General features: G+C 39.8%; 1 protein-coding gene across 12 annotated transcripts in view; it reads left to right on the forward strand.

Annotated features, from left to right (window-relative positions):
- The first annotated feature begins 1,479 nt into the window (after positions 1-1,479).
- The window catches only part of MRTFB (myocardin related transcription factor B), a 196,311-nt gene continuing 170,808 nt past the window's right edge, over positions 1,480-26,982 (forward strand). The window contains exons 1-4 of one of the 12 annotated variants that reach the window (XM_055100475.2): positions 2,154-2,192; positions 4,279-4,358; positions 6,077-6,278; positions 10,067-10,131. The gene's annotated coding sequence lies outside the window, so the exon portion shown is untranslated. Of the gene's footprint in view, positions 2,193-4,278; positions 4,359-6,076; positions 6,279-10,066; positions 10,132-23,468; positions 23,631-26,982 lie in introns of those variants that run through there. The other 11 variants (XM_057300122.2, XM_057300123.2, XM_055100472.2 and 8 more) reach the window with 11 other exon arrangements.

Consider the following 26,982-nt stretch of genomic DNA (forward strand, 5'->3'; position numbering starts at 1 on the left):
GTCAGCCTCCCAAAGTGCTGGGATTACAGGCATGAGCCACTGCGCCCAGCCCAGGTTCTCCAGCTTTGGACTCTAGGACTTGCTCCAGTGGCTCCCAAGTTCTCAGGCCTGTAGCCTTGAACTGAGAGTTACACCATCAGATTCCCTGGTTCTCAGGCCACAACTGCGACTGAGCTATGTCACCAGTTTCCCTGGCTTTCCAGTTTGGAGATGGCACATCGTAGGACTTCTCAGCTGCCATCATACATCCCCTCTTATGAATCTATATAGTTTTTCCTTTTTTAGAGACAGGGTCTCACTCTGTTGTCCAGACTGGAGGGCAGTGGCACAGTCAGAGCTCACTGCAGCCTCGACTCCTGGGCTCAAGAGATCCTCTCACATCAGCCTCCAGAGTAACTGGAACTCCAGGCATGTGCCACCATGCCCAATTCTTTTTATTTTTTTGTAGAGACGGGGTCTCACTGTGTTACCCAGGCTGGTCTAAAACTCCTAGGCTCAAGTGATCCTCCTGACTGGACCTCCTAAGGTGCTGGGATTACAGGAATGAGCAACCTTGGCCAGCCTACGTCTATCTAGAACCTAGTAGTTGTGTTTCTCTGGAGAACCCTAATACAGGGTTGTTGGGAGGGCTAAATAAATTAATAAATAGACAGCACCTGGAGCAGGGCTCAGCACTTTGTAGCTGCCCAGCAGGTGTGATTTTCCTTCTTCACCCACTTCCTCCATCTGGTGAGTTGAGTGAGGTTGAAACATGCAAGGGCACCCACATGCTCTGGCCTGTACACAGCAATTGGTTCCGGGGAGAGTGGACAGGTGTGGAGCATGGGCAGGCCAGCACTTGCTGACACTGATGTGATTATCAGGTGGGCTGGGTAAGCCCATGCAGACCCTGTTGCAGGTGGAAGGCTACCTAGAACCTCCAGGGCTCCTGATCTTACAGCAGCCGGCCCAGATGAGCTAGCTCATGCTCGCTTGCTTGCAGAACAGGACCTACCTACAAGGTAGTGCTGGGCTCCGGACTCAGACCCAGGTTCAAATCCTATTTCACAATGGAAACAGGCTACTTACTCCACCTCCAGGATTGCAAGAAGATTGGTATGACCTTGATATGCCCGCAATAAATGTTAGCCCCTCCTCTTTACAAACAATTATTATTTCATTAAGACTTACTCCTGGGAAGAAGTCACACTTTTCTGTGTGCTAACATCATGTACATTCTGATTCTCTGTCCTGTGTGCCATTCCATCATGCTCTCTCCCTGCAAAACGCCACCAGTCTAAGGAGGAGACAGAACCACATAAAAATAGTCACACAGTTTTCAGAGCTGCACAGGGACTGGCACAGGGGCTTCACAGGCCTTGGGAAGTTTGTAAAGTGAGGGAGAAGCACTTTACTGTCGCCAGCTCCATTGAAAACAGACAGATTGTAGCAAATGACTTCCCAGGAGCTCCTCCTCTCACCTTGGTGAATGTTGGGAGAGAATGAAGACTGCGGCTGAGAGGCAGCGCCTTGAGCCTTGAACAGAAAGAGGGACAGGGCCTGGGGGCTGTCACTGAGGTGCAGAAATGGGTTTTGGGCTGGGCATCAGACAACCCCAGATCCCAACACTGGCTCAGCCAATTCCTGGCTGTGTGACATGGAGCCATTACTGTACTTTGTTTGCCAGGCCTCCATTTTTCCTCTCTCTAGAATGGGGAGGCTGGTAATACCCACTTTGGGGGGCAGTGTGAGGACCGAAGGGGGCTGTTAAGTGCTCGGCGCGCAGCGAGCACTCAGGACGGGTGGCAGCGGTCACTTTTGTCGCCGCCGTCCAAGCCTTTGCAGAGGCTCAGGGCCGAGCCCCGGACATGCGCATGCGCACGCGCACCCGGCCGGCCAGGTGAGAAGGAGGCGGCCGCCTCGCACCTGGGCTTTAACCCTTCCCAGTCACGGGAGTGGGCGGAGTGCACGCAGGGACGGAGTCGGGGGCGAGCAGCGAGAGAGGCCGGGCTTGACCCTTGAGGCGGGGTGGGCAGCGTCCGGGGAGCGCGCCGAGCCGCTTCTAGCCTGGGGTCCGCGCGCGCCGCGGGGAGGAGGGGGAGTGCCGAGGGGAGCGAAGTCTCGCGAGATCGCGCGGCGGCGGCGGGAGCGGCGGCGGCGGCAGCCGGGGAGGTGAGCGGCGGGCGGTGGCGGCCGTTGGGGGATGAGGCCGGGTGAGAGCGGCCGAGACCGAGGGCAGGGTGGGGGAGCGGGCCTGGTGAACGTCCCGCGTCCCAGGCGGCCATCCCTGTTCGTCCCCGCAGCAGCTGCGGCGCCGCTTGGTCCGCACCGTCCCCGGGACTCGCGCGGGGCGGGGCGGCCGGGGCCGCGGGCCGGTGCCTCCTTCAACCGGTCCTCGCGCCCGGGCGCGACCCCGGGGCCGCCTCAGTGTCCATCTCGACTGCAGAGTGGGCCCTGCTGACAGTGGCAGCGGCGTTTATGGAGCCTCTGCTGTGTGCCGGGCACTTAAGTTGCGCGCTTGCACGCCGGGGCTGCACAGAGAGGTGGAGCGCCCGGGCCAAAGCCACACTGCGAGGAGGCGGTGGGAGGGGACCGGGACCCCGGCGCCCCCTTCCTCTTCCCACCTCCCACTCCCCTCAGCCCTTTTCTCCTGGGGTCCCGACCGGGCTTCAGAGGGGGTGTCTGGGAGCGCCCTGAAATTGGATGCAGCTTGGTGTATGGGTTTCTTGGGAGAGAGTTTTTCCAGGGCTTTTGTCTAGTTCCTAAAAGGGTCCCCGATCCCCAAGTGGTCAAGAACCATTGTTTGGCCCTGCTTGGAAGCAGAGGTGGGCTGAGAGCAGCGGGCGTGTGCTGGTAGTGGGGTGTCAGGCCCAATGAAGTGGAATATTGGAGCCCAGGGCTTGCCTTAGGCGAAGGAAACTCTTCTCTAAAAGTTCGATTTTTGTTTCAGCACGCGATTCCACTCTTGGGAACAGTGGTTCTCAACCTCGTCAGAATCAAGGTCCCTTCTTCCCCCTTGCAGCAAACATGTATAAAGCCCTCTTTACTACCCTGAAATGAAATTCATAAACAATGTAACCTCCCTACACACATCCTTGAAAAGCAGTATGATGGTTTGATTGAAGCGTAAGGGCGAAATAGAGAACAGTATATGACAGATGTTGCTGTACCGTTCACATCTAGGACATACTCTTGTGCTGGAAGACGGTATATACTGGGGTGCTTGTGCCAGCTTCTAATGAGTACATTTGTATTGGTTAAAAAAAATTAGGAGGAGCTATTTCAAACAAGAGCAAGCCTGGGCAATATAGCGAGATCCCACCTGTACAAAAAAAGAAAAAATTAGCGTGGTGTGGTGGCGCACACCTGTAGTCTCAGCTGCTTGGGAGGCTGAGGTGAGGGGATCTCTTGAGCCCAGGAGTTAAAGGGTGCAGTGAGCTGTGATTGCACCACTGCCCTCCAGCCTGGGCTACAGAGTGAGGCCGCTACTTCAAGGAAAGAGCAGAGATACAGACGGAGGTTGGGAAAAACACCTAGGTTGGCATAACCTGTTTCTTGCGAATTAAAGAGAGAAACAACCTAGATTGAACTAGGGATAACATGGCAAGACAAATAACAGACTGTCTCAATAAATACGTAAATATTAGCACAAGCCCTCCATGGATCCATATTTTTAAACTATATTGTAGAATTTTTTTGTGTCACACACTCGAAGGGACAATACTGGCTTCCTAACAATTACCATTGGTAATAATTAATAAAATATTAACAAGGTTGAAAATTTTGGGTTCAATATCAGTATCTCACTTGTTTGTATATGCTCAGTATTCTGATACTACAATTGTATGTTAACGGTGTGTGGTGTGAGGAAACGATCGCTAATGTTTAGACAGTTTTCCCTTACTCTATTTAAGCTTCCCTTGCTACTTTCTCCTACATTACTGGAGTTTCCCTGCAATTTCTTGGAAAAACTTTTAAATATTGTAAAGTAATGCCAGTTTATAGTGGGCTTAATCTGCCCGTTCATTTGAAAGACTCTCGTACCAGGCGAATCTTCGTTATACAGATCTGTCCCACCTATGTGTTGTGTGAAGTCTTTTAGATCCAGGCCCCCCAAACCCTAAATGCCAGCGGTGTCCCCCAGTCTCTTTGATAACTAAAAATGTTCCTTGGGGGCAGTTCCAGCTCCTTGGAGAACCACTCCAAACATCAATGTTATCTAGTCAATTATAATAGGAATTATAAAAGGAAATTTAACAGACAGTTTTTGCTGAGAGTTTTGTTTTTTCTTTCTTTCAGAAGTGTCTGACGTACAAAAAGCATGCTTTTGGTTAGTGGCGCTTTCATTGATTATTCTAGAATCTCAGATGGGAGGTCAGGTTAGTACCTGTGTCCCTCTGTCTGAAAGATTGGCTGTGTTTAATGGAAATGTTGACAACTAAACACTTGAATCAAGTAGCAGATTGAGGTTAGAATGGAGTTGGGAAGCAACAGCAATAATGTGTAGAAATAAGTCTTAGTTAAGTATAATCTAAACTAGTGTAATCACCCTTTAAATAGCTTCTTCTGCTTACTAATATCTATATTAGAGAATTTGGAAAATGCAGATGTATTCAAAGGTAAAACTTAAAATTACCTGTAATCACATATGCCAGTAGTCCTCATGGTGTGATTTGTTAGCAGTTGTCTTTTCATTTCAAACTTTGCTAGTCTTGCTGCATAGGGGAAAATGCAAATCGAGTTAAGAAAGTTCAGCTCAGACCATTTATATGTTACCTACGTATAAAATTTATATATGTTACAATGTTACCTACATTGTAACATTATACATTTAACTCTTGTTTTAAAAATAGTTTATTTGGCTTTTTTTTGTTGAATAGATGAGTTGCTTCTTGATGTAAGGTGTTTATTATTAGTTGCGTGTTACGTTTGAAAGGTGCTATGGAAACAGACATGTAGGTAATGACTGTTGTCAAAACAGAAGGCTATACTTTAAATTATCTAGAGTTAGAGACATTGAACACTTTGGAGATGGAAATTTATCCAAATTGAGAGTAATGAATTTATATTAATTTGAGCAAGCAGTATCTTGTTCCAGGGTAAAAGAGGTCATTACTGGTTTTTAAAATCAGAACTTTAAAAAATATTCACCTGTATGTAAAAGATGTTGATTGAAAATGTTCCATTTTTCTAGGCATAGGGGATAGATTGTTGAATGGACAAAAGTTCATGCTTTTACGAAGTTTTACATTTGAGAGACACAAATGTTAACTAGAAAATGAATACTATGCACATATCTCTGATTTGTAATTAAGGTGTTTCATTGATTTTTAAGATGCATATGTGAGATAGAATGACATCTTAAAATTAGCATGTGGTTGGCAACTTTTCTTTCTTAGTAGGACATTATATCTTGAAATTGATGGCATCTTAGAGTCAATGAAATAGGGAATATGTAAAAATTATTACATAATTTTACTACATGAATAGGGAATATGAAACAACGATTAATGTTTAACACCAAAAACTTGATTCAAAGGGTGACTTGCAAAATGAAGATACACAATATTTCTGGACCCTTCCATTTAAACTAGAATTCTTTACTAAGAAGATTCCTGTAGAGATTTTCCCTTTATGTAAAACAAATGGAGAATCAATGTTTGTAAATATAAGAACCATTTTTTTGAAAATGTTTAAAAGGAAACAAACTGCTTGGTGAATTTTGACGAAGGGCAGATGGTGTGGTTAGTGTGTTTGAGGTAAAGTTAATCAGATAATATAACCAGACAGTTGTATGAATATGGTTTTTTGTGTTTTTTGTTTGTTTCCATTCTGGAAGATCCACTTATAAATGAAAGTTTTCTCAAATGGGACGTCCTTAAATTGGATCTCAGTGAATTATAGTTGTTATTGTTGTTTAAGAAATATATTTGAAAACATACTTACTCTGTGTGAAGTACACAGTTTATATGGGAAGCTAGTTCCGTGGTATACCTTAGCTGGAGACCTGTGTAAGGACTTTTTCTGTCTAATATTGAGTGCAGGTTTCACAGCAAACTCAATCACGTGAAGACCCTTTGCGTACCTTCTTCCTCAGGTGGACTTGTGCTTTGCGTCTTAAAGTGTGGTGCCCACACCATCAGCACGTCAGCAGCATCCTGGAGCTTGTTTGAAATGTAGACTCTGAGCTCCACTCCAGACCAACTGGACCAGAATTTGCATTTTAAAAGATCCCTTCCTGGGCAATGCACGTGAACATATAAAAATCACGGGACCAGATCTGTGGCTGTCAAACTTGAGTATGTATTAAAAGGATTGCTAGCCTCCTCCTCCAGGGTCTCTCTCTGATTCAGTAGGTCTGGGCTGGGCCCATAGAATTTACATTGTTAACAAATTATCAGGTGATGCTGATGCTGCTGGTCCAAGGACCATACTTCGAGAACCATTAGAGTAGAGCTCCTTCTCTTCTCACCTTTTTCTGTTCTCTCTTCTAATTCCTCACCCCGCCTTTTTAAAATAGATTATTATAATCATATACTTTGGCTCGATTGGAGGAAACAAAAGCACTTTGTCCTATAATTTATGGTGATGGCCACACTAAAATTGCTTGTCACCAATTTCAGAGAAAACTTAGACTCTGGTTTGTAGGTGGTTCTCTTTTGCTTCTTTTTGCGAGGTGCTTTTAACATTTACAAATTCTTTTCATGTAGATAAGATGTTCATATGGTTCAAAAATTAAAATGACATAAGACATATTTTGAGAAATCTAAATTCCAATTGTCTTGATTCTCTCCATAAATAACCTTTCATTTGTTTCCTATAGATGTCTTTTTTTTGTATAGATACAGATACAAGCAAATACTAATATACTATATATACTCTTTTTATATAAAATATACATACTATGTGAATATTTTCCTTGCTTTTTTTTTAAAGTTAATATTATCTTGACATATCTTCATATTAGTATATAGGAAACATTTTTCTACACTTCTTTTCTTTTTTTTGAGACAGAATCTCGCTCTGTCACCCAGGCTGGAGTGCAGTGGCACCATCTCAGCTCACTGTAACCTCCATCTCTCAGGTTCAAGCGATTCTCCTGCGTCAGCCTCCCAAGTAGCTTGGGACTACAGGTGCATGTGCCACCAGGCCCGGATAATTTTTGTATTTTTAGTAGAGATGGCATTTCTCCATGTTGGCCAGGCAGGTCTCAAACTCCTGACCTCAGGTTATCCACCTGCATCGGCCTCCCAAAGGGCTGGGATTACAGGCATGAGCCACTGCATCTGGCCCAGAAAACATTTTTCTAAACAACTGTAAAATATACATTGTTTAGCTGTTTAGCCTCCAGTGATCAATATTTGAGTTGTTTCCAGTCTGAGACTCACAGATGACGCTGTGCTGAATAACCTTGTGCACATATTATTTTGTATATTTGTAGGCATTATCTGTGGGATACATTCCTAGAGGTGGGATTGCTGGTCAGTGGGCAATGCATTTATAATTGGTATAAATACTTTCTTCCTCCAGAGTGGCACTTATTTTGAACTTGCCTAAGTAATGTATGAGACTCCTTATTTCTCCATAACCTCTCCAACAGTTAACCTTTGGATTCGTGTCAGTCTCGTAGATGAAAAATGATAACTCCATGTAGTTTTAATATGCATTGCTTTCATTATGAATCGGGGTGAGCATCTTTTCATGTGCCTAAAGGCTATTTGTATTCTTTTTTCTGTGAGCTATCTGTTCATACCCTTTGCACATTTTTCTTTTGGATTGCTTTTTCTTACTAATTTCTATAAGTGTATAAATTAGAGAGATTAGCCCTTTGTTAAGTTGCAGTTTCCCTCAACTTGTCACTTGTTTTTAAAAATGACTTTCATGTATTTTGGTATAAAGAAGGCTTAAATATGGCTTTCTTTACATTTTATGTACTTAACATTAATCTCTTATGGTATCTGGATTTTACGTCAAAGGCCTCCACGATTTCTGGAATCTGGCCATGTTTTCTTTTAGTGCTTTTATGGTTTCATTTTAACACCTAAATCTCTGATCCACTTAGGATTTATTCTGGTGTTCAGAGTGATATATAATTCAACTTTTCCTTTTTCCATGTGGCCACCAGTTATCTTTACCGATTTGTTTCAGTTTTCATCTCTGAATCCAGTTGATGGTGGTGTGAGTTTCTGGATGTATTGGGGTACATCTCTGCACTTTCTATTCTATGACATTAGTCTTTCTATTCATATAGCAGTACTACATTGGTTTTATAAAATGTTTTAATATCTTTTAAAACTAGTTTCCCCTTGTTGCTTTTTTTTTTTTTGGCAATTCTTGCTAGTTTATTTTTCCATGTGAACTTTAGAATCGTTTTGTCTAGTTCCAGAAAACACTTTTTAAAGAATCAAGATCATGTTAAGTTTATGAACTTAAAATCTATTTGACTTCTCTGAGCCTCAGTTTTCTAATCTGTAAAAGGAGCAATAGTGTCTGTAAGAATGCTGGAGGGATTAAAAGAGAAAACGTGTGAAACTCGTCGCTTAGTGCCCTTGGTCCACTCCCACCTTTGTTGCCAACATGGGCTGAGGTTGCCATTCCCTCATTTTTTTCCCACTGTTACCCATCTCACTTTCAAAAAAGGAAAAAAGAAAGGACCATAAAGAAAAAGTTACAAGACATTAGAATCCAAGTTAAAACTAAGCTCTTGTTCAGTTTCAGCAGGACAATTAATGTACCTGAAAACCAGAGAACAAATTCAGCCTGGCGTTCAAGGCCCCCTCCTGCTTCTAGCCTTGCTGCCTTAGTCTCTCTTGGATGTACCCTAACAATGGTGCTGCTTATGTTTCCTAGAGGCCCTGTGTTTCCTGGAACCCCATTCCTCCCACCCAGAATATAGTGCTACGTAATTCTGCCAGTTCAGATCTGTTAGTGTCCCCCACCCAGTCAAAAACAGTATCTGTCTCTGCATGTAGCTTGTCTGTCATGCAGCTTAACCCTTGATGAACTGTAAACTCTGTAAGGAGAGAAACTGTGTTCATCCTGCACACCAAATAATGCCCTGCACCCAACAAAATACTGGCAAAGATTGGACATTCAGATGTTTGTTAAATGAATGAATAATTGACTTTGATCTTTTTTTTTGCTTTATATTATGTGTCTAGGTAGCTCTTATTTCACTGAGGACACTGTAAGCCCCTGGAATACAAAGCTTATGCCCACCCCTCTCCCCCTTTTTTAGAGACGGGGTCTCTCTCATGCAGGCTGGAGTACATGACACGGGCAGTGGCACAATTACGGCTTACTGCAGCCTTGAACTCCTAGGCTCAATCAATCATCCTACCTCAGCCTCCCGAGCAGCTGGGACTACAGGGGCACCACCACTCCTGGCAAATTTTTTTTTTTTTTTTTAAAGAGACGGTATTACTATGTTGCCTCAGTCTGGTCTCAAACTTCAGGGCTCAAGTGATTTGCCCACCTTGGCCTCACCAAGCCCGGGAATTACTGGTGTAAGCCACTGTGCCCAGCCAATTAATAATAATTATTATCATCATAAATAATGCTGGTGATGGAGATGGTGAAAGGCAGATTTATTATTATATAATAACATTATAATAAAAATAGTGTTTATTGAACACATATTTCAGGAACTACTTTAGAGTCCCCAATGTGGATTATTTCATATAATCCTCAGCAGTGCTAAGAATTGGGTACTGTTCTTACACATATGGGAAAACAGGCACACAGAGAAGTTACTTACCCCAGATCACACAGGTAGAAAGTGGTAGAACCGGGATCTAATGCAGATGCTCTGAGCCTAGCACCCCAACTCTTAGCCCGCTGCAGTTCTCCAGGCTTGTTTGTTAAATACAGTTCTTTGAATACAGTCGTGTATAGGTTCTCGAACAATTTAGGAAAAGTTTTAGTTACATTTTCAAATTTTTACTTTCCTTCCTGACCATTCCATTTTAATAACTTCGATTTTGTTATTTCCAGTTTATCTTAGACTTCACATTGTCCAAGAGACACAACCTTGTCTGGCATGTAGTAGGTGCTCAATAAAAAGTAATTTCTGCCTTTTTTTTTCCAGGTTCACAATAAAGGTGCTAAGAAAGAGAATGTAAGACAGGAAAATAATTAAATATTCTTACCGAGGTAAGTTTTTTTATAATTTTTTTTTAACAAAGAAACTGTAATTTATTTATTTCTTTTACCTCCTCTTACAGCCTGCTTTCTTGAGGTCTAACAGGGAGATTGTTTTAGGAGTGGTTAAGTTCATAGAACCTAGAGTTCTTAAGGTAGATGCCAGGAATGTGGACTGTTCAAATAAGTTCATTTGACGTTCTCAACCTCTTCGAATCTAATCTTTATTTTCCTGTTTTCTGATGGTTTTAAAGCATGGTACTGAGAAGGAAATCTAGCAAGTAGAAACCCATAGCTATTTGGTGGTTATATATACTTGCAACATTCAGTGAATACTTTTTTCTTAAAATAGGGAGTTGAAAGAATTTTAAGCTACTTTTGGTGAGATATGAACACTTAAAATTTTGGGGTTTTTTTACTATAATAATGAAAAAAATTTCTACCCGTATAAAACAACATAATGATAGAACTTAGCATCCAACTTCTACCACCAAGAAATGACTGCTATTAATATTTTGGTGAACATACTTTTAGAAATCTATCTATGGATATAGAAGAATTTATATACAAAATTTTAAATAAATTGGTTTGCCTGTATATAGTAGTCTTTTTTAATGGAAAACTATGTTTTGTACATCTCTGCGGGAATTGGAAAGATACGCGTAATCCTACATAATCATTTTACTGGCTGCCTAATGTTCCATCTTTTAGAGGCACCATACTTTATGCCTTTGATGACCTTTTAGATTGTTTCTAGTTTTCCCTTGTTGATGTATTGATCAGCCTTCTGCTTATATCATTGTATACTTGTTCATTTCTCTTCTTAGATGTGTAACTGCTGGGTCAGAGATTATACACATTTAAAATGTTGAGACATGGCTTACCTGTCCTCTAAAGAGACTGCCAGTTTATAACCCCCCTCAGAATCCACAAGAGTCCTGCTTTCCATATCCTTGCCCACACAATTTTGTTAATGTTTATGTATATGTAACTTTTTTCCAAATTTATTTATTTATTTTAAATAGACAAATAAAATTGTATGTATGTATTGTGTACCACATGTTTCGAAGTATGTGTATATTGTGGAATGTTTCAATCTAGCTAATTATGCATTACCTCACATAGTTACCATTTTCGTGGTGAGAACATTGAACATTTACTCTCTTTGTATTTACTCTATTTTTGGAAGAATACAGTATATCATAATTAACAATAGTCACCATGCTGTACTATAGATCTCTTTGAATTATTCCTTCTATCTAACTGGAATTTTGTATTCTTTGACTAACATCTCCACACCACCACCCCCACCTGCCCCCGACCTTCTAACGCCTCTGGTAACCATCATTCTACTCTCTTCTTGTATGAGATCAACTTTTTCAGATTCCTTATATGAGTAAGAACATGTAGTATTTGTCTTTCTGTGTCAGGCTTATTTCACTTAAAGAGGTGATGTTCTCCAGTTTTGTCCATGTTGTCACAAATGACAGGATTTCCTTTTTTATAGTTGAATAGTACTCCGTTGTGTATATATACCACATTTTCGTTATCCATTCATCTGTTGATGGACACTTAGGTTGCTTCTGTATCTTGGCTATTGTGAATAGTGCTGCAATAAATGTGAGAGTGCAGATTATCTCTTTACTGATTTCATTTCCTTTGCATAAATACCCAGTAGTGGGATTGCTGGATCATATGGTAGTTTCATTTTTAATTTATTTCAGAAACCCCCACACTGTTTTCCATAATGGCAATAATTTACATTCCTCCCAACGGCGTTCAAGGGTTTCTTTGTCTCTACATTTTTTGTCAGCATTTGTTACCTTTTATCTTTTTGATAGGAGCCATTCCAACAGGAGTGAGGCGATATCTCACTGTGGTTTTAACTTGCATTTATTAGTGCTGTGTAACACTGTTTCATGTATTTGCTGGCTATTCGTATGCTGCCTTTTTTTTTTTTTTTGAGGCAGAGTTTCACTTTTGTCATGCAGGCTGGAATGCAATGCTGCGATCTTGGCTTACTGCAACCTCCGCCTCCCGGATTCAAGCGATTCTCCTGCCTCAGCCTCGCAAGTAGCTGGGATTACAGGCATCCGCCATCATGCCCGGCTAATTTTTGTATTTTTAGTAGAGATGGGGTTTCACCGTGTTGGCCAGGCTTGTCTTGAACTCCTGACCTCCGATGATCCACCCGCCTCGGCCTCCCAAAGTGCTGGGATTCAGGCATGAGCCACTGCACCCGGCCATTTGTATGCTTCTTTTGAGAAATGTCTACCAGGCTAGAGTGCAGCGGTGCAATCACGGCTCACTGCAGCCTTGACCTTCTAGGCTCAAGTGATCCTCCCACCTCAGCCTCCCTAGTAGCTGGGACCACAGGCACATGCTACCATACTCTGCCAAATTTTTTGTATTTTTTGTGTAGAGAGTGTCTCGCCATGTTGCCCAGGCTGGTCTCAGACTCTGGGCTCAAGCAGTCCACCCGCCTCGGCTTCCCAAAGTGCTGGGATTATAGGTGTGAGCCACCACCTTTGTCCATTTTTTAATTGGATTTTTTTCCTGCTATTGAGTTGAGTTTCTTACATATTTTGGATGTTAACCCCTTACCAGATGTATAGTTTGCAGATATTTTCTCCCATTCTTTAGGAAGTTTCTTCACTGTTGATTGCTTTCTTTGCTATGCAGAAGCTTATTAATTTGGCATAATCCCATTTGTCAGTTTGTGCTTTTATTGCCTGTGTTTTGGGGTTCATATCTAAAAATCATTGTCCAGACCAGTGTCATGGAACTTTTCCTCTATGTTTTCTCCTAGGAGCTTAATGTTTTCACATCTTACATTTAAGTCTTTAATACATTTTGAGTTGGTTTTTGTATATGGCGTGAGATAAAGGTCTGATTTCATTCTCCTGCATGTGGGTGTCCAGTTTTGCCAACACCATTTAGAAGAGACTGTCCTTTCCCCATTGTTTATTCTTGGCACCTTTGTCAAAAATCAGTTAACTGTAAGTGCATAGATTTATTTCTGGGTTCTTTATTCTATTCCATTCGTCTATGTGTCTGTATTTTAAGCTAGTACCATGCTGTTTGGTTACTATAACTTCATAGTACAATTTGAAACCAGGTAGTGTGATGTCTCCAACTTTTTTATTTTATTCAAGATTGTGTCTGGGTGCCGTGGCTCAAATCCCAGCACTTTGGGAGGCCAAGGTGGGAGGATAGTTTGAAAACCAGAAGTTCGAGACCAGCTGGGTGACAAAGTGAGACCCTGTTTCTGCAAAAAATAAAAATTAGCCAGGTGTGGTCATTTGTACCTGTAGTTCCAGTTACTCAGGAGGCTAAGGTGGAAGGATTGCTTGAGCCAGGAGTTCGAGGTTGCAGTGAGCTGTGTGATCGTACCACTGCACTCCAGCCTGGGCAAAGGAACAAGACTGTCTTAATAAAATAATAATATATAAATAAAATAAAGTAAATAAAATGACAAGATTGCTTTGGCTGTTCATATCCTTTGGTAGTTCCATACAAACTTCAGGATTTTTTTTCTATTTCTGTGAAGAATGTTATTGGTATTTTGATAAGAATTGCATTTAATAAGTAGTACACTTTGGGTAGTATGGACATTTTAAAAGCATTCTTTTGATCCGTGAGCATGGGATATCTTTCCATTTATTTGTGTCTTCAATTTCTTTCACTGATGTTTTATAGTTTTCAGTGTAGAAATCTTTTACCTCCTTGGTTCAATTTATTTCTAAGTATTTTATTTTTTTGGTAACTGTTGTAAATAGGATTGTTTTCTTGATTTTTTTTTCAGATAGTTCGTTGTTAGTATATAGAAGTATTACTGATTTTTCTATGTTGATTTTATATCCTGCAACTTTATTGAATTCATTTATTGGTTCCAACAGTTTTTTTTGGCGGAATCTTTAGGGTTGTCTATATATAAGGTCATGCCATCTGCAAACAGGAACAATTTTACTTCTTCCTTTCCTAATTGGATGCCTGACTCCTGAAGCCACTGAGGGTATGAGAAGCCCAAGCCTGCTGTAGTTGGCTGGCAGTGATGTGGACTGGAAATGGAGTCTGCCTCATAGGGGATACAGGCTTCCACCTGGCTCCAGGACAGGTCTGAAGGCACAGTCCCTGGGTACTGGCCTAGAGTCAGGGGCCATGGAGGTCTTCTGGGTACTGGGTTTTACTGTGTTGGGCCTGGTATTAGGGTTCAAGGCAAAGTCCTATGCTTACTTCCCTCTGTTTCCCCCATCTGATGGTATCTCTCTCCTCGCTGTGCTGCCTAGGGTTGGGGAGTGGGTGACGCAGGTAATGTAAAACTATCCTTTCTACCACCTTCAGTGTGTCTTTTAAAATTTTTGTGCTATAACCAGGTACCGCAATCTGTCGTCTGTTTTTCTTAGCTCTTGTGAAGGTGTTTTCAGGAATGGATAGTTGTTCGAATTGATGTTTCTGCCCTAGGACGAATACTGGAGAGTCTTGTTCCGCCATCTTGTACCACCTTCTTTTGTATGTAACCTGTTAATCTTTTTAATCTTTGGCAATCCAGTAGGAGACAAAAAATAGTATTTTTTTGAGATAACAAGGTTTCTAATTGGAATATACCTTTTAGGTTTTCAAAGACCTCCAATTTGATATTCTTACTAACGTGAAGAGTTTTCTTATTGAGAAGATACCTGTGGTTCTCATGCATAGATGAAATACTCTTGGACTTTAAATGTGATGAGAGTGTTGAAGTATGTTGAGTTCTTTGTTTTTCAGTCTATTGCCTTCGTTAACTCATTATAAATATTTTTAAACTATAGGTCAACTGACTGTTACTATTTCAAATACTGAAAGTTTTCCTCCATAGAGAACTCTCCCTTTGTTTTTTATTCACTTATAGTGCAGTTTCAAGAAGCTTTAAGACTAGGCACGGTATCTCACAACTGTAATCCCAGCACTTTGGGAGGCTGAGGCAGGTAAACCGCTTGAGCTCAGGAGTTCAAGACTGGCCTGCACAATAACATAGTGAAATCCCATCTCTGCAAAACATGCAAAATTAGCTGGGCATGGTGGCTCACACCTGTAGTCCCAGGTGTTCAGGAGGCTGAGGCAGGAGGATCACTTGAGGCTAGGACGTGGAGGTCTCAGTGAGCCAAGATCATGCCACTGCACTCCAGCCTGGGTGACAGAGTGAGACTCTGTCTTGAAAAAAATTAAAAAGATAAATAAAGAAGCTTTAGAGACCAATTTCTTAACATGCCTCAAACGTAGATATCAATTGTGGAATAGCATATAGAATATGACTTACAAACTTGGGTGATGATATTATTGAGTTAAGTGGATTATGTGACTATGCATTCATATGTAAACCTGTGTTTACTGATGTTGAATCTCTTCTGTCTAAAGGATTTTAACAGTTTCTGATATGATTGTGATCTTTAATTTTATATTTGCCTTAGATTTTATTTTAATCAAATAAGATTTACTTGAGGAAGGTTTCATATGAAGCATATACCAACTTTGTCATTGACCTATGGTTTGTTCTTTAACTTAATAAAAAGCCAATTAACTATCAGGAGCTATTTCAAACAAGAAAATCAGAGAGCCAGCGTAGGCAATATAGTGAGACCCTGTCTCTACAAAAAATATTTAAAATTAAAATAAGAAAAAATTAGCAAGGCATGGTTATAATCCCAGCTACTCAGGAGAGTGAGGTGAGATGATTATTTGAGCCTGGAGTTGGAGACCAGCCTTGACAATACAGCAAGATCTCATCTCTTAAAGAAAAAAAAGCCAATTAAAAGTCACCTTTTTTCTTTAGATAGAAAATACATCTTCTGGCCAGGTGTGGTGGCCCACGCCTGTAATCCCAGCACTTTGGGTGGCTGAGATGAGTGGATCACCTGAAGTCGGGAGTTCGAGACCAGCCTGGCCAACATGGTGGAACCCTGTCTCTACTAAAAATACAAAAAATTAGCCAGGTGTGGTGGCGGGCGCCTGTAATCCCAGCTACTTGGGAGGCTGAGGCAGGAGAATCACTTGAACCCGGGAGGTGGAGGTTGCAGTGAGCCGAGATCGCATCACTGCACTCCAGCCTGGGCAATAAGAGTGAAATTCCATCTCCAAAAAAAAAAAAAAAAAAAAGCGAAAAGGAAAATACAGCATTTAATAATATAGAATGCCTTTAATACTTTAATATTGATGCTTTTCTTTTCACTCCAAGTTAACATTGTTGACCATATACCACCAAGACCAGGGACCAAGTAGTACAACTGGTATTTTATTCACTGGTTTACATCCAGCACCTAATATAATACCTGGCATGCACATGGCAAACACCCACATTGTGTTTGAAGGAATGAATGGTTGGTAAATATTGTCATTGCTAGAATTAGGTTGGAAATGAGAAGGGCCTTAAATTTTAATTTGGATAAGAAAACTAGCATCTGTGATTTTTATACGTACCTAAATCTAAACATAGACAATTATAGTGATACTTGCTACCATAACATTTTGTGACATTTTGTTTGAAATGTTGAATTGGCCTGTATCCCATTTATTTTCCAACTCTGCTTTTTTGTTTGTGTGTTTTTGTTGTTGTCAAGGGAAAAGTAAGTATCTAAACTAGGTAGGAAACTAGGTCTTGTTAAATAATCATATTTATGTTTCATAGTATAGACATGGGAAAGTTTTTCATAGTTATGTTATTTGAAGACAAAGCTAAAATGGATGTCCCAAAATATATTTTTAATTATAATGGAGATAAATTGAGCTATATTTTAAGTGTGGCTCCGCATTTCATTAAAACTAGAAGCAGAGAAATTGATTGCCAGCCTTTGAGAAGAATGTATAATAAATCTTTGTCCAGTATCCTGTCTTTTAAGCCTTTCTGACTCCTAACCAATTTTTCACAGCCAAACTAAACAAAGAAGATAGAATAATTAATAGATTCAAGTAGTGTTTTTGCCTCTCTTTTCATATAGTTTGTTTCTGTTGGAATATGGGATTCCAAAGAGTTCATGAGCTAGTTTTAATCAGTATTTGAGCAGCAGTTATTTGCATGTATAACGTCTTAAATTGATTAAATAATCCCCCAGCAATTTTTATTTGCACTTTAATTTGCTTAGCATCCCCTTTCTTAATAAATAATCCAAAATTAAATGTAGGCAGACTTGAAATAATTGAGTCTTCAATAGTAGAGTCTAAATTAATGAAGTTTTTTTAGACTTTAAAACTCTCATATCTTCTTGTGGCTGATGGTATAATCTTGTATTTGTTTTCTAAAGTAACCAAATTTCTGGTTTCTTCAATCTCTTTTATGTGGCAATGCAGGAATTTGCTTATACGGTAGTTTTCATTTTACTGATGACTTAATTTATTTAATTGCATGCTTTAAAGCCCTGATTCTAAAAATACTCCTGGAAAGCAAGGAATTACTAGCAGTAGTTAAACAGAAGTCTTAATTAAAATTAAGGCTTTATTAGTTATTTCTCCTCTTAGCTGCATTTGTAATAATTTTTACATTGTACTTAAACAGAAAGTTTTAAGAATTTTTCAGCATCTTTAATGACTTGGATTTTGTGCATCTGCAACAGTTTCTTCCTATTTTAGGCACAAAGCTTAAAGTTTAGACTGGCAGGGGAAGTAGTCATTTGATTGGAAAGTTGGGCAGAGGAGAAAAATTTTGTCTTCATATACAGAATTAGTAGCAGTAGAATATTCAGATGGAATTGTATTAAACTCTAACCCTAGGAAAAAAAAAATTGAAGTACTTGTATGCAGTACAGAGAATAGATCCCTAGCAAAGCCAACACTCGGGGCTTACTTCTGTAGTATCTGCAGCTGAATTGGTCTCTCCCAAGAGTATTCTCATCTCAAAGTCTTAAGAGTAGAGTTTGGAAAGGGGAGGAGAGAACAGTAGCTTTGGGCCATAAGTTCCATGATGAGCTCAATAGTCAGTGAAACTCTCTAGGTTAAGGATATGTACTGAACCTCTGAATGTCCTATCCCCCTTGAGAAATTTCCTTCCTTCCTAACGCTGGGCACTTTGTTTAGTGTTGCGGCATGCTGGAAATTTATCTTGAGTTGAGGAGAGGGAGTCTGACTGTATTGCTGCAGAGTCTAGGCTACTGTCTTTAAATAGATGTCCAATGTGGGAATATGGCTGAAAACCATCAGTTCCTCCCTTTTCATAGTTAGGCAATGGCAAATATTAGAATTTCATGCAAGCTTTTCCTTCTTCAGTTTGCTCAGAGAGGACGCCTAGTTCAAGGTGAAGATTAAGTGTTTGTGTATGTTAAACTCAGTAAGTTTTATTTTAAATATACTTCAGTCTGCTCTAATGTAACAAAGTTCTTCAGTCTGATTGTTCTAGCAGCTATCACTCAGACATTAATTGCTGTCAGTGTGAAAGGATATCCTCCTACATCTTTTCTGGAGTACTTGAAACCATCCCACTTCCTTTTTCTTTTACCTTAAGAACTGATTACTGACACTTGGGAATTACAATCAGATTGCATCAATCTTTATGGAAAGGTTGCCAATTATTGCACTGCAAAATATGCATTTCCCTCTAATAGTAAGTGTTTCTCTTGGTGTGTCTCTCAGTTCAGTGCTTTTAAATACCTCTTAGGTGAATGAATGCTTTGTGCCATGCCCTGATTTAATATATTTAAAAGACTTTATTCATGGCTTTGTTACCTTCAGGTCTTTGGGAGGTGGAAATGGATGGAGGGGAATAATTTATGTAATAAGAAATCTTTGTAGGATCTTTTGATTGATTAGATGTCCTTGGATAGAAGAAGGATGGCCGGTGACTGTTACTTATACTGTGATATAAACTCTCAAATGAGTGTGTTCTTTGAAGAGTTGAGAGCAATGAGGAATTTTATGGTGGGAATGTACATTGAGCCTTGTGCAATGTCTTTTGTGTGCATTACCTCATTTTGTTTTCACAACAGTTCTGTGAGGATAGATGTAATTACCCCAGTTTTAAAGAGCAGAAGGGCTCAATGAGATCGTGAAATCAGGACTTGGGCATGCAGCTAGTAGGTTAAAAACAAAACAAAACTGTGACTTGAATACGGATCTCTCTGGCTCCAAAATCCATGCTTTCTTCCCTCGGACAGGGAAAGGTGGTGTTAGAATGCTCGAAAGTTCTTAGAATGTTGACATTGTAGACCATGGAAATGCTGAACAGAATGAAGATAACGCTACTTTATGAGCACCCCCAGCATTATTTTCACCATCCTCTATTTCTAATGCTCTTCATCATCAACTCATGAAGCCGAGGAGCCTGCCAGGGTGTCTGGCTCATCATGTTCAATACAGCAGAGACTTGTTTAATTTAGCAGCACTCTGAGATGAAAGGTTCATGACTGCCAAGTACAAACAGACCTTCTGCGGGATGTTAATTTGGTTATAGAAGAGAATGCTTGTTTTTCCTTGCTCTGTGCTAATAAAGAAGCTGGCACATTTTTTCGTGAGGAAAAAGGACTTTGACTTATTAAATCTGTGTAATCAAAGAGAAGCAGTTCTGATAAACATTTTTCTATGTGCAGTCTTTGGTTAATTCCATTCTGTACCTGCCAGCAAATTGCAAATTGCGTGCTTTTTTGTTCTTTCCTCTTTTTTATTTTGGATTTGGTTTTATGGTTGGTCACTGTAGGGATTTATTGGTAGGAAAATAAATTATTTCCTCATTTGAACAGATTGTGTGTTTTTACAACAGGTTATCTTGTAGCAAGCAGAGTGATTCAACCAGGCGTCTGCACGGAGGTGTTGCTATATGACTTTGACCATTTTAAATAATAACAGCTTTATTGAGATATAATTCATATACCATAAAGTCTACCCTTTTAAAGTGTAGAACTCAATGATTTTTAGTATTCTCACAGAGTTGTACACCCATCACTTCTGACTAATTCCAGGACACTTTCATCACCCCAAAAAGAAATCTCATACCCACTCTCCATTCTCCCCTCTGTCTCTCTCACCTCTAGAAGCCACTCATCTACTTTCTGTCTCTTTGGATTTACCTGTTCTGGACATGCCATGTAAATGGAATCATAAAAATATGTGACCTTTTGTGTCTGGCTTTTTTCTGTGTTGCAGCATGTATCAGAACTTCATTCCTTTTTATTGCTGAGTAGTATTCTGTTGTGTGGATAATACTACATTTTGCTTATTTCTTCATCAGTTGATGGACATTGTGGTGGTTTCCACTTTTTGGTTATTATGAATCATACTGCTGTGAACATTTGCATATAAATTTTCTAGTGGACACAGGTTTTCATTTCTTTTGGGTATACACCTAGGAGTGGAATTGCTGGGTTATATGGTAACTCTGTATTTAACTTTTTGAGGAAATGCCCAACTGTTTTCCAAAGTGCTTTTGTGTGAAGGTGCACCTTTTTTGTTCTCAGCAACATTTGAGGGTTCCAATTTCTCCATGTCCTTGGCAACACTTTTCCATGATTGTGTTTTTCATAGTAGCCATCCTAATGGATGTGAAGTGGTGTCTCATGATTTTGATTTTGCATTTCCCTAATCACTAATGATATTGAACATCTTTTCATGTGCTTCTTGGCCACTTGTATATCTTAGAGAAATACCTACTCAAATTATTTGCCCATTTTTAAAATGGACTGTCTTTTTATTGAGTGGTGATAGTTCTTTATATATTTTGTATACACACACACCCCCAAACACCCCCACCCTTATCAGATATATGAATTGTAAGATTTTCTCTCCCATTTTGTGATTGTCTTTTCACTTTCTTCATGTTGTTCTCTGAAGCAAGTGGTGTTTTAGTTTTGATGAAGTCCAGTTTTCCAATTTGTTTTGGTTGCTTGTGCCATTCTCTGTTGGAAATTTTCTTTATTTCTAGACATCTCCCATTTAAAAAATTTGTACAAAATTAGTTTATTAACTATACAGTGAGTAAGAGGTATTAAACATCTTTTGTGTTTTCAGATATTCTCAGCTCATTCAATGTGAGAAAACCAAATCTCCTAACCTTACACTCAATGTGCTTTTTTGTTTTTTAAATCAGAAAGATGTCTTTCATTGTTCTGTGTCGCTTAAAATGCACACATCATCCCATGAGCATTTATGTGTCTAATACATACTGAGCACTTTGCAGGGCTTGGGGATCCAGAGGTGAGTGGGATGTGGCCCTATCTTTAAGGAACCAGGAGCTCACATGCCATGCTAGAAGCTTCCACAGAGGACCGTGGTGGTGCCAGGAGGGGGAAGGGAGCAGTCTCCTCTTTCGGGTGAGAATACTTTATAGATGAATTGGTGCTGGTGCTCAGTCTGCAAAGATGGGTGGGTGATCAGAACTTTTTGTTATAGTCTGTGAGTCTCTCTTGTGGTTACTTCTGCCATGTATGCCAAGTACACTAGCACCAGATATCTCACAACAGCCTATCTAGGATTATTGATATAATAAAATGTAGATAGAGGTGTGACGACTCTGATGCCTAAAAGTGAGCCCAAAGAAAACCACTTTAATTTTTTCAGGTTTTCACAATCAGTTCAGCATGGGGTGTGTGTGTGTGTGTGTGTGTGTGTAGTTCTGTATAGTCACAGCATAAAATAGGAGGCAAGGAGTGACAGTTGCTTGGCTGGAGAGGAAGACTGATTATAGACAGTTGGGTGTGTCCCATTAAGGAATTTAGATTTTGCACTTAGTGATGGGGAGTCACTGAAGGGTCCAGCAGCGGGGAGGTGATTGGATCACTCTAGTTACTATACCATGGATGCTGGATGCAAGGGGCAGGTCTAGAGACAGGCAACCCATTAGGCTGTTACACGAGTCCAGGTGACAGTTGATGAGGACCTGAACTAGGGCACTGGTGGTAGAGTTGTAGAAGACAGAGGCTGGAAATGTTTAGGAGGTACTGGTCAGGGCTCGTGGCTGCAAGTTAACAGAAACCTCACTCAAACTATCTTAAGTTAAAAGGGGAGCTAATTGGAAGATTCCTAGAGAAGGTTGCAAAAGGAATGAAATGCTGCAGAAACCAGCACAATTTCAGGGACCTCAGGGATTAGAAGTGGTGCATCATCACAGGGCAGGAGCCATCTTCACAGTCACCAACCAAGAGGAAGGAAACAGCTTTTCCCTCCCAGCTTTGGTTTTAAAATCCCAGGGGCTCTCTTGGCCTTGGGAGTTTGTGCTCCCCGGCCAGGCACTGGGGTCTTTGTTGGAAGCTCTCTATCACCATCACACTGAGAGTTCCTAGAAGAAGTGGAGAAGGGTTGTTCTGGCAGAGCCATCTGTGCACGTCCACTCTAGGCATATGGGTTGGACCCAGAGATCGAAACGATCTGAGAATAAGGGAAAGGTCAAGAATGCCTCCCAAAGCCGGGCGTGGTGGCTCACACCTGTAATCCCAGCACTTTGGGAGGCCGAGGCGGGCAGATCACTTGAGGTCAGGAGTTTGAGACCCCCCTAACCAACATGGTAAAACCCCGTCTCTACTAAAAATACAAAAATTAGCCGGGCATGGTGGCACCTGCCTGTAATCCCAGCTACTCAGGGGGCTGAGGCAGAAGAATTGCTTGAACCCGGGAGGCAGAGGTTGCAGTGAGCCGAGATCATGCCACTGCCCTCCAGCTGGGCAACAGAGCGAGACTTCATCTCAAAAAAAAAAAAAAAAGAATGCCTCCCAAGTTAGTGGCGTTGGTAACCTATGATGGCACCACTTCTGTCCAATAAAAAGGTTCAGGGATATGCAAGCCAAGTACAGTGAGCAAAGTTTAGATCAGCTTAGTACCACACTACTCAGAAATTGTGTCTGTGTTACATAGTTTTGTGATTATTTGGTTGACTTGGCTTCCTTCACTATTAGAAACCCTGAGAGGACAGGGACTATTTTTTTTTGCTGCGATTCTCCAGATCCCAGCATACTGTACTTGGCGCATAGTGGGTGTACAGTATATATCTATGTACGAATGAATGAATGCAGGTGACCATGTGCAGTAGGTAGTTAGATTGTTTGATTGGATCTCAGGTAAGGGTGGGAAACAGATTTAGGAGTTATCTGTGTAGGGCTAGATGGTTGACAACTCTTGAAAGTTATTGGGGAAGGGACCTTTATAAAACTTCAGATGTTGTCTAGACCTGTGATTTTTATGTCCAGGTAACGAAATTGTGCCTTTTCTTTCCTTTTTTGTCCTGTTTAGTTTTTAATGCCAGTAATTATCTGCTGACAATCCTGCCAATGATTTTTTTAAAATTTTGTTACAGATTATGATTAGACTTGTGATAGATAGGAAAATAAAGGTGATAAAGACAGATTCTATTTCCTTTTTAAGAATAACTGACTCATGGGATGAAACTTTGGATATGATTTCAGATCACTCCTGTAAACTCTCACAAGAGATGTTTATAAAACACTTGGAACAATACAGATTGTACTAAGAAAATGTGCTTTGATCAACTCTGGAGATACAAAGCAGGAAACTTAATAAATCAAGTCCTATTTGTGAATGGAAAGGACTGGAAGTTCACCTTAAAAGTAAGAATTCAGCTTACATCCAGACTTAAATTTTGTAGTCTAAATAGCAGATGTTAACTTAGTTTCATCTTTTATATAAAAATAAAATGAATTATAGACTTCGTATCTTGGCATCTTGAAATCTGACTCCTGATTCCTCTCTCTTAATGACTATTGGAACACTAGGCTAGACATGGAATTTGACTTTGGTTTTTTTACCCTTTAATTTTTGAAGTCAGTGTGCTTCCAACTCTGTCTTCCCTCTGTAGTCAGGAAAACCAAACCATTGGTAGCTTGGATATGCTATAATTTTTATTATGTAAATATTAGAAAAGCACAGTTGTATTTATATAAAGAGTGATATTCATACTTAAGAGAGATGGATTTTTTTTTTTTTTTTACAATTTAAAGCATAAATACAATTGTATTACTTTTATAGGCCAAGCACTCTTGTCCTGCCACCCTTCCATATGACAAGATATTATAGTAAACTGCATATATTTTGTGTTTTTGCATATTGCCTAGATTCCTTTTTTTAAATTTGCAGTACAGATGTGAGCCATTTTTATTTATTTACTTAATTTTTCACTAAAGAACTTTCATTAAATTTGGCTCTGAATGCAGGTCAGTATCTTAGCAAGTTGTAATTTAGTAGAGCATTTCTAAGAACTCAAATCGAGTTACAGCATCTCAGCTTTTTAAATTAATCTAAGGGGTATATAGATACTATGATCATTTAAAAAAACAGATTTTCATTTGAATTGCAGATTAATGCTTGTTCTTTCAGATAAAGTTTGAACAAATATCTAATAGACTAAAACTTTGTATATTTTGAATTTTACCAAAGTGACTCAAAGACTGGGAAAGTATATTTTAGATTTTAATGATGAGGTCAAAATCCTGGATTTGAGTTCTGCATAGTTTAGTTAAGTAATTACATGGAAAATTTCTGTGCCAGGATCCCAGACCCCTGCAAATTGTATCACTTCTAAAATCAGTTATAGAGCTGAAGTTTTTAAAATGTTAATTTCTGGAGGCACCCCTTATCAGCTCCTGGAAAAAATAATTAAAAATGTATCTAACATAATATAGCTTTTTCTATTTTCTGAAATGATTCTATTTTTTAAGAAGTAGTCAGCTTTGTTCTTTGCTAATTAATTCTTCAAAGGTAGTGTCATTCAAAGTGGAGAAAAAAGTTACAGCGTAGATGTCAGGGAGAGAGGAAGCAGCTCTTTTAGATGATGGTAAACATGTGGCACCGATGAAAGAAGCCTGAATCCCTTACAGAGTTTGTCTCTGGGCTTGTCCGGCTCACTCCTGTTGCACCATGTAAGATGACAAGATTGCTTTCAGGTATACAGTATTTCCACTCATTTAATTTCCAGTTTTTTTAATGACTGATAAATATAATTCAAAAAGGAGAATTAAATAATAGGGCATTAAATAATCTCTATCTAGATTTAGTTGAATTAAGGGAAGAATTTGTCTGAGTGTAGAAAGTATAAAACAGTTAAAATGCATTTGTTTAAATGTGGGTAGAATTTAGGCTGAAGTGTTGCCTAGCAGATACAATGAATTTGATAATTGATTATAAGTTTTACATATATATGTAAGCAGATGAGATATTTCTAATGTGCTTCATCTGTAGTTTCTATAGTTTTAAGTAGCTGACAAATCTTGTTTATGCTCCCTATTGAATAATCTTTCTTAATGGACAAAGAAAGCAGAAGCTATTCACCTAGTTCTTCCTCCTGTTAATAAAATCTAAGTTTCACCCTGCATCTCAAAGTTAGCAAAATGGCGTACAGAAATTCTAAGAGAGTGGGAATTATGTGGTTTGTAAATTTCTTTAATTAGTGTGTTTTCCGTGAAACTGCAGTATATAATACAGGTAGAATAGGGGTTTTGGTCAGGGAATAGTGGAAAGCAGGGCTGGCGCTCCGCTGCACTCCAGGAGCATCATTCTAAAAGCCAGTGTTCCATGCTGTCATTAATGAATGTGGAGTCTTTTTTGGAGAAACAAAGGATAAATTACCCGTCTATCTATCCTTTTTGTTACAGCTTTATGCTAATTATTTGCTTGTATGATAAACACTGACATTTCCTATCAGAATTATTTTAAATATATAAAGCCACTTTAAACATCACCAGGAATAATAATAGCACTGCTGGTTAGGGCACCCCGTAGGTCTAAAATAGTCTTCTTATCTTACCAAAGAGAACTTGCCGGACTTTGGAAGATTATGATAACAAAAGCTACCTGAAAGGCAGTGCATGGAAGGTAAATTGTTGGGTATACCCAGTCCTGCCACAGCGTTGTTTCTCTCCCATGTTAAGACATACAGTCAGATTACAGTGACTTAGAGAATAATAACCACACTGAGAATAATTAAACATCAAGTGCTTATGGTGAAATGAGTCCACATTATCAGGCAAGTGTGGTTCCACTTGGGGCCTGACTTGGGAGACTCCCTTGTAGAGGATTCAAGATGCCCTCTGTGCTATTAATAATGGGAAATGGCTCTGTGACCTTGGGCAAGTTACTTAAGCTTGTTAACACTCTACCTGCCTGTAAAATGCTCCATTATAGAGTTGTTCTGAGGATGAATGAAAATGCTACATATAAAGTACACATTATAAATTGCCTATAGATGTTAAGCCATGGAACAATATCTTCCTTCAAAAGAAAGGGCAATAATTGGCAGTGCAGGTGTCATGAGAACCACACCTTTGTTCTGAACTTGAGTGAAACTCAAACTACATCAGGCGTCATTTCACCATGGAAATGAAATGGACAAATTTCATCATTTTAACTATCAGCTGTTGAATGTCTCTGCTTTTGGATACTTTTCTTACCATTTTACCCAAAACAGAACCATCTTCACTTTTCAAAATCTGAAAAACAAAAAAGAGAAGGTAAAATGACTGAATACTGTGGTTTGTTTTTTGATCTTTTGTTTTCATGATTATTCCTTCTCTATCAGAATAAGAATATTTACAAACTGTACTGAATGCACTATTTACAACAGTGCTTACAAGTAGTGTCTAATGTAGATATAAATTGGGTATGATATGTTCAGAACATGTGACAGGGAATCATGTCAGGCAAAATTTACTAAAAGTTTATTGGTTAGTACAATTGTTCTTTTGAGAACAAAAACATGACAGTTTAGAGGCAAGCTGAAATTTATTTATTTATTTATTTATTTATTTATTTATTTATTTATTTATTTGAGACGAGTCTCGCTCTGTCTTCCAGGCTGCAGTGCAGTGGCGCGATCTTGGCCCACTGCATCCTCCGCCTCCTGGGTTCAAGTAATTCTGCCTCAGCCTCCCGGGTAGCTGGGATTACAAGCATGTCCACCACGCCCAG

This window comes from Pan paniscus, chromosome 18, assembly GCF_029289425.2.
Source record: "Pan paniscus chromosome 18, NHGRI_mPanPan1-v2.0_pri, whole genome shotgun sequence".
In the NCBI taxonomy this organism is placed as follows: domain Eukaryota; kingdom Metazoa; phylum Chordata; class Mammalia; order Primates; family Hominidae; genus Pan; species Pan paniscus.